Source organism: Limulus polyphemus, unplaced genomic scaffold, assembly GCF_000517525.1.
Source record: "Limulus polyphemus unplaced genomic scaffold, Limulus_polyphemus-2.1.2 Scaffold2245, whole genome shotgun sequence".
Taxonomy (NCBI): domain Eukaryota; kingdom Metazoa; phylum Arthropoda; class Merostomata; order Xiphosura; family Limulidae; genus Limulus; species Limulus polyphemus.
In genome coordinates this window covers 46,474-53,915 of record NW_013667855.1, presented here as the reverse complement: position 1 = coordinate 53,915, position 7,442 = coordinate 46,474, and the positions used below count along the sequence as shown (strand labels likewise).

At 31.9% G+C, this 7,442-nt stretch overlaps 1 protein-coding gene across 2 annotated transcripts in view; it reads left to right on the top strand.

Annotated features, from left to right (window-relative positions):
* The first annotated feature begins 203 nt into the window (after positions 1–203).
* The window catches only part of LOC106466386 (methylosome subunit pICln-like), a 48,875-nt gene continuing 41,636 nt past the window's right edge, over positions 204–7,442 (top strand). The window contains exon 1 of one of the 2 annotated variants that reach the window (XM_013926669.2): positions 204–269. The gene's annotated coding sequence lies outside the window, so the exon portion shown is untranslated. Of the gene's footprint in view, positions 270–596; positions 616–7,442 lie in introns of those variants that run through there. The other variant, XM_022394386.1, reaches the window with a different exon arrangement.

Below are 7,442 nucleotides of genomic sequence, written 5' to 3'. Positions count from 1 at the left end.
AAATTTTAAAATAACAATTTCCAATCATTTAAAATATTGCATGGGTCAAGAAATATTTTTACTTCTTTTTAAAACGGTTATTTTATGAACAACTATTTTAAGTATATATATTGGAAAGTGACATATATAGATTTTTTTACTGAGAAGCACAATTACTCAATGTTTTGGGGAAAGAAAAAGCACGTAAATTATAAATTAGAGGACGCTTTGGAACTCGTGTGTCTAATACACTAGTGCTACTGTTGGAACTAAGGATTGAGGGTGAAAGTGTTAGTAATAGTATTTAACTTGTTACTATTGATAAATCCTACTTATATTCTATCGTGTTTTTTGTACAAAATAAAATAGTTTAATATAGTCAACAAAATTGTATGTACTTATATATACTAAGTTAATTTTGCATATTTCAATAATGGTGTGGTTTAAATTAGTTACGTTTCTGCTCCAAAACGCAGCATTGCATCAAATAAGCGAGTCTGGCAATTTTTTCCTTGGCTGGCTTGAGTTTGAGACTCCTCTTCAAAAGTCTTATTACTTTTTTTTTTTTTTGTGAAGGGGATACTTAAAATCCCGATGCTTATGAAGAGTTGCATGCTCACACAAGTCAAAGATAGGGTGAGCTTGTTGCTTAAGTTAAGATGACATTAAAGTTAAAGTTTAAACTTCAATTCAAAGTCTAGTACTTTGTCTTAATAATAATATAACTTCGATTTCTTTAACAGAAAGTAGACCTTTACCTTAGCATTGAGATATTGGTATGGAATTCTACACACTCAATTCTAATATCTGTTCTATCACATACTTTTATTTGTTCATCATCATAACCATTGGGTAGCAAAAGTGTCTTGATTTTTGTTAAATAGTTTCATTTACATCCACAGTTAGATAAGGCTGAAGGTAGATACTCATATATTTGTAGACTTAGCTGCCTACAGGGAGTTTGCACACATTTTTTTTTAAGTTTCGCGATCTATATTCTGATGATATACTGGTAACATGCTTTAAATGTACAACCTTAAACCTTGTGAGTTTATGCCCTTCTTTTTTATCTTGATTGAGTAGTTTGTTATATTTACCATTCCTATACAGTTTTTCTTCCAATCAACAGGTTATTTATCATAGTTAGGATCACGTTCAATATAGATGGGAATCCACTTCAGTAGCATAACTGAAGAAAAGGATTTTATATAATGGTTTCTAATGCACTCAAGCCATCAAAACAGTACTGTGTTGCTAATAGTAAAGCTAACATATTTTTAAGGATGTATTTTTAGACATATTGGTTGCAAGTCAAAAGAGGTAATTACCTCTATATACAAATCATTAGTTTGACCTCACTTGAATATTGGATACAGTTTTGGTCTCTTTATTTAAGAAAGGATAATGACCTACTTTAAATGGTTTAGAGGAGGGATACTAGGATGATTCCTGGAATGAAAGGGTTACTTATAAAGATTAAACTTATCTTGATAAAAAAAAATGGTCAGAGGTAATCTTATTGAAGTTACAAGATTATTCAGGGAATCAATAGGATAAAGATAATGTGACAAGAGAAAAAAAGTTTAAGACTTGGAAAATGCAGGACAAACTCTAGTTGAGACAATTTTAATTTTATAACAATGTGATTAATTTTTGTAATTTATTGCCTTTGCTAGTAGTAGAGGCCAGCACTCTACAGACATTTAAATAAGAAGGTAATAAATAATTTCCTGAAAAATAACTGTTGGGTTTAAATTTTCACTTCTCTGAAACTGTATATTGCAGTTGTGGCTTAATTAACTTTAAAAAAAAAGTATCATTTATGCTATTGCTTGCACAAAAGGCTTCCCCTCCCTATCATTCCAGAAAAATCAAAGTAATGAATGTTGTAGAAACCAATAATTTATCTAAGATAAGTTTATAGCAGTGGATGCCTATAAAGTGTGCATTGAACTTTACATATATGAAGATAAACTATTTTTGAGTGCCACTAAGATATGAGTGAATATGATGTACTGTAACAAAGGATTCTACCATCAACTCATAATGTGTTTTAGTGGCCTTGAAACTATGTAGCAAACTGCAACATTAGAACAAAAACATTAAAGAAAAAAGTTCCACACAGGGAATAAACACTGTGAAGAGGTTAGTAACAATTTTTTTCATCCTGTCATCCAACCACCATGAAATTCAATTAACTAGTCTATGCCCAACCAATGCTGAAGTGGTTTTCATAGCTCATCTTTTGTGTGGCACCTTAAAAGCTTTTGGAATTTTAAGGACTTTAAGTTCACACCTTTTCCATCATCCAGGTAACATTCTGCGAAAAAGTTAGCAGTAGTAAGGCAAAATATCATTTCAGTGAATTAATGTTGGCTTTCTTTTATGGTAACATATTTCTTTAAATGATTTTGCAAAACTTCTCTTACCAGACTACAGAAGTAAGAGAGGCTTGTAATTTCCAGGGTAACTCTTATCATCTACTTTAGAAAGACAGGAGGAACATTAACAACTCTCTGGTCCTTGGACACCTGCCATCTATATATTGATTTACCAAAAATGAAAGAAAGAGGCTCCCATATCCGACCTTTGATCTGCTTTAAAGCCTTATCTGGTCCTAGTGCTTTATCTATTTTTAGTCTCGGTGATTTTGTTTACCATCTTCATAATACAGGCAAATTCCAAAAAAGTCGTTAATTTTAACTGTTTTTCATAGACCTTTTTTGAGTTCCCAATTTCTTTTTAACCAGATCCCTAACTTTTCTATAGATCTGTAAATCTTCCATCATAAACTTTATTACATTTATTCCTTATTTTCTCTCTTATATTTTTATAAGCCATTTAGGTTTTATCTTCTCTGTTATCCTTTTCATCTTTTTAGGAATATGCCTTTCTTGGATGAAAATCTGTTTTGAAAAATTTCCCAAACCTGTCCCATATCACCTTCATTCCAATTCACTAATGATAAATCTTGTTGCATGGATTCATAATTGGCTTACTGAAAATTGGGAACTAAAATGTCTTTATATTTCAAAATGAAGCAAAACATCAAATCTAATTTTGTAATGATCACTCTTTCCCAAATGTCCCCCCCCCCTTCAACTCATGTAACCATATTCTCATTAGTGGTTAATGTGAGATTTCTGACCATATAGTGTAGAAAACAATCCTTAATCACTTCCAGAAATATTGCTTCCCTCACTACTTGACTATATAATCACAATTAATGTATCTGATATTAAAACTTCCCATAATTATTGGATCAGTATTCTTAATAGTAAATATGCTGACTCGTTATACAATTTCTCATTAGCATATGTCTGATCTGATGATCTAATACAGTTGCCTGTTAACTTTCTACAGCTGAACCCTTTGATTGTAATATATATTAAATCTCTTGACTATCATTTTTTGTCTTCAATCTTGACAGCCTGCAGCTCAATCTTGTATATAAAGAGCCATCCCACCCCTATTTCAAATAAATATTACATTACATAACTTTTAAGTGTTTTAAAATAATTCTTATTACCAATGTTATCCTATGCAACAAGTTTAAATAAATATCATTTTCATAGTCTTTCATTCCATCTTGGGTTCTGAACTCATCAATTAATCCCTAATTCTTTTTAACATAACTTATTTTTGAATCTAGTGTTTATCTTCAAATCTGGCAACTTATATTTAATTTAGTTTATGTTCTAAGTCTCATTTTTTTCTTTTTATCCCAGCTATCCTGTTAATTTGTTTATTCCCAAACTCCCTCATCATCATACAAGATTATCTTTAACGAATATGTTTAGAGCTTCCCTACAAAACTTACAACTTAACCTACTTAAATGGAGCCCATCTCTAGAATATAATTCATCTTTATTCTACAAGTCCAACAACCATATTCCTGATAATCTTTCATTTAAGCCATAAATCCTGGTAATTAATTAATTCTTTCATCTAGTCCAAAGGAGCACTCCCAAAAGGGTCACATGTCTATTTCTATCCCAAAAGTACGCTTTCCTTATATCATGGACACAGCTATCATTAACGTAACAGTTGTTTTCAGTGAAAAATATATCAAAGGCAGTAATGTCATGATTGTAGTTATCATGCTTTTGCACAACTACATTTATGAGCATATCCTCTTCAGTAATAAGGTCTAAAATAAACATTTTACCTCGTAAGATGTATCCCAAGATTCAGAGAATACAATCTTTACAACCTAATGAAATTTGTCATTCTCAAATAAAGTGGATGATCACTCATCTAACTTCCCTTAAATAAAGGTATTTAGCCATCCTAAAAATGTTTTTGATTTTACTAATATATATACATTTTAGCTGCAAATTTGTTAAATACATGTTTAAGGTGTAGTTTCTTGAATTGAGTAGGTTAGATGCTTGTGTTATATTTAAGTCAATTATCTTATATGGTGGTTGTGAACACAATTTCCAGGACATTAAGAGATGGCAAAGGATGTAAAGCAAATATAAGAGAGTATATTCAATTTAAAATAAAATTAATATAAACATTTATTGATTTTTCTACCCTAGGCAGTTGCCTGTCAGCTAAATCTGGGCTGCCTTTTTTGGTAGCATCTTAGCAGCATAAATAAGGTGTTTGTGCTTGTTGATATAATTATATAAATAATCAGTATCTCAAGAGGCTTGTGAAAATGCAGTTAAGCATCTTTTCTTTTTTTTTTTTCAGGAACTTCAACCCAAAATGTCTTAAAATTTTTTTCCAACTTTTATGATCACATTCTCTACAAAATATTTTAAAAAGCTTTTAAGTAACATAATAATTAAAGCTGGGTGTTAAACTCAATCAATATAATCTATTACTTATGAGCATTGATTAGTTTCGTCTAAAATAATAAAAATTATTGTTTCTGACTGTTACTGTTTTTGAACATTCCAACTGTGTAAGTAATAAAAATATTGCTATTAGGATTTATTATTATTATTTTTAAATAAACCTGTGTGTACAGTATTGGTCCATTGGAGCAACCCCCATATCTACGAAGCAATGCATAGTAATGTTTACTATAATTCTGAATTTACTATATATATATCTCTTCATGACATCAAAAGTTTTTGGGTTTTTTCTGTAAAATTTTATACTTTATACCTTTTATGTACTGTAACATTAACTGTAATAAAATTAATTTTCAGTGAAATGAAAATTGAATAAATATGAAATAGAATCTAGTATGACTGTAGATTGTAACTGACAGTTACAGTTATTTAAACTTCTAACCTGTTTCACTTTTATCTTCATTTAATTTTATGGTTTTTTTATTCTTCAGACTCCCTTTCATTACTGTAACAAACAATAAATTACCAATGTGAGAGAGAAGAGCTTATGTTAAACTATCAAGTTACATGATACAACCTCAAACTGCTTGTGTTCTTTGAAGAGTGAACACAATAAAGTTTATTTGATGTTTCTTTCATTTAACTTTTCTTACCTAACCTAATAAGATTTTTATTTCAACATTTTAGTTACTCTTGTTAAAAGTGTATAACAGTAAATAAAAAATATACATAAAGAAACTTGGCAATTATCTTAGCCCTAGGCTGGTTTGCACTCATGCATCATCTGATGTTTCAAGGAAACACTCATTCTGACTGCTGATTGGCTGGTAATGGTTTTCCCATCTTGCATCATGGAATCATTTTCATGACCAAATATGCACCACTCAACAAACTACTGTTGAATCTTCACCGATTGAGATTATAGTACATACACATCATATCAAGTAAATGAACACACAACAAATGTATCATGTTCATACAGTTTTATTGAAATGATGAAAAAGTTGCTGTAGAGAAGTTGTTATTGTACTTTCCATCCAAAAATCATGGCCATACATCGCATCTGTCAGGAAGTCATTCGTGGAAGGTCAAATCAATGCAAAATCGTTTCATGCACAGAAAAAAAGTATCTAAAAGGAAGTCATTAGTGGCAATGGTCATATCCACCAGGGACTACTGTACCTACTTTTATAAATCTACTTTTTCTATATTAATTGTCCAAAAAATCTTGTAGCTTTCAAATATGCATTTTAGAAAACAAAAAATATATCAAGTGCTAGAATATAATGTCCTAAAAGTACTATAACTTATCTGGCTTTCTATATTTGCTATAAATACAGTGCCTTGCAAAAGTATTCACCCCTTACCAGTAATGTCATATTTTGATGAAATACAAATAATGTAAACATTTTTTTTAATGAACTTGTTTTTATTCAAATAAACTAATGATCAAACTTAACACTGTTATGTGTGAAGGAGGTTGAATGTCGGTTAAATCTGCAAAAAAAATGTATATAAATTGAAATTTGCTGATTGCTTAAGTATTCAGCCCCCTAAGTCGGTACTTGGTGAAAGCACCTTTGGCAGCAATTACTGCTGTGAGTCTTTTCGCATAGATCTTTACCAGCTTTTCATAATGGGATGGTGTAATTTTTGCCCATTCTTCCTGCAAATTTGCTCCAATTTTGACAAGTTCATTGGGGATCGTTGATGGACTGCAATCTTCAAATCTTGCCATAGATTTTCTATTGGATTCAAGTCAGGACTTTAACTGGGCTGCTTCAGAACATTCACTTTCTTCTTTTTAAACCACTCCAGTATGGCTTTGGCTTAGTGCTTCAAGTCATTGTCCTGCTGAAATGTGAATTATTGACCCAGTTTTAGATTCTTGGCTGACTCAAGCAGGTTTTTCCTCTAGGATTTGCCTGTACTTTGCACCATCCATCTTCCCCCCTAAATCCCGACAAGCTTCCCAGTCCCTGCTGATGAAAAGCATAACCGTAACATGATGCTACCACCACCATGGTTGACAATTGGGATGGTTCTTGACTGGGTGATGTGCTGTGTTGGGCTTGTGCCGGATGTAATGCTTTGAATTTTGACGAAAAAAAAGCTAAATTTTTGTCTTATCTGACCACAAAACTTCCTGCCACTGTATGCAGTATCATTTACATGCTTTGTTGCAAACTCCATACAAGATTTAAGATGATTCTTTTTCAGTAATATTTTCTTTCTTGCCACTTGCCCAGACAGTCCAGCTTTGTGTAGGGCCCAGGATATTGTCAATGTATGAACACCGACTCCCACCCTAGACTTGGAACTTTGCAAATCTTTCAAAGTCACTGTTGGTTTTACAGTGGCATCCGTAACCAGCTCCTCCTTGCCCAGCTGCTAAGTTTGGAAAAGTGGCCTGATCTGGATGGTATGAAGCACATTCCACTTCTTAATGATGGACTTCACCATACTCAAAGGGATAATCAGCAATTTTAAAATTTTCTTGTAACCTTCTGATCTGTGTTTATCTTTATCCATGAGTTGTTTGGAAAGCTCCTTGGCCATCATGGTTGGTTTATCGTATCATTATGTGAGTTGTGGCTTGAACGGATGCATTTACTCTGAAGTCAAGTTAACTGCTTTGATTACACAGAGAGAGAG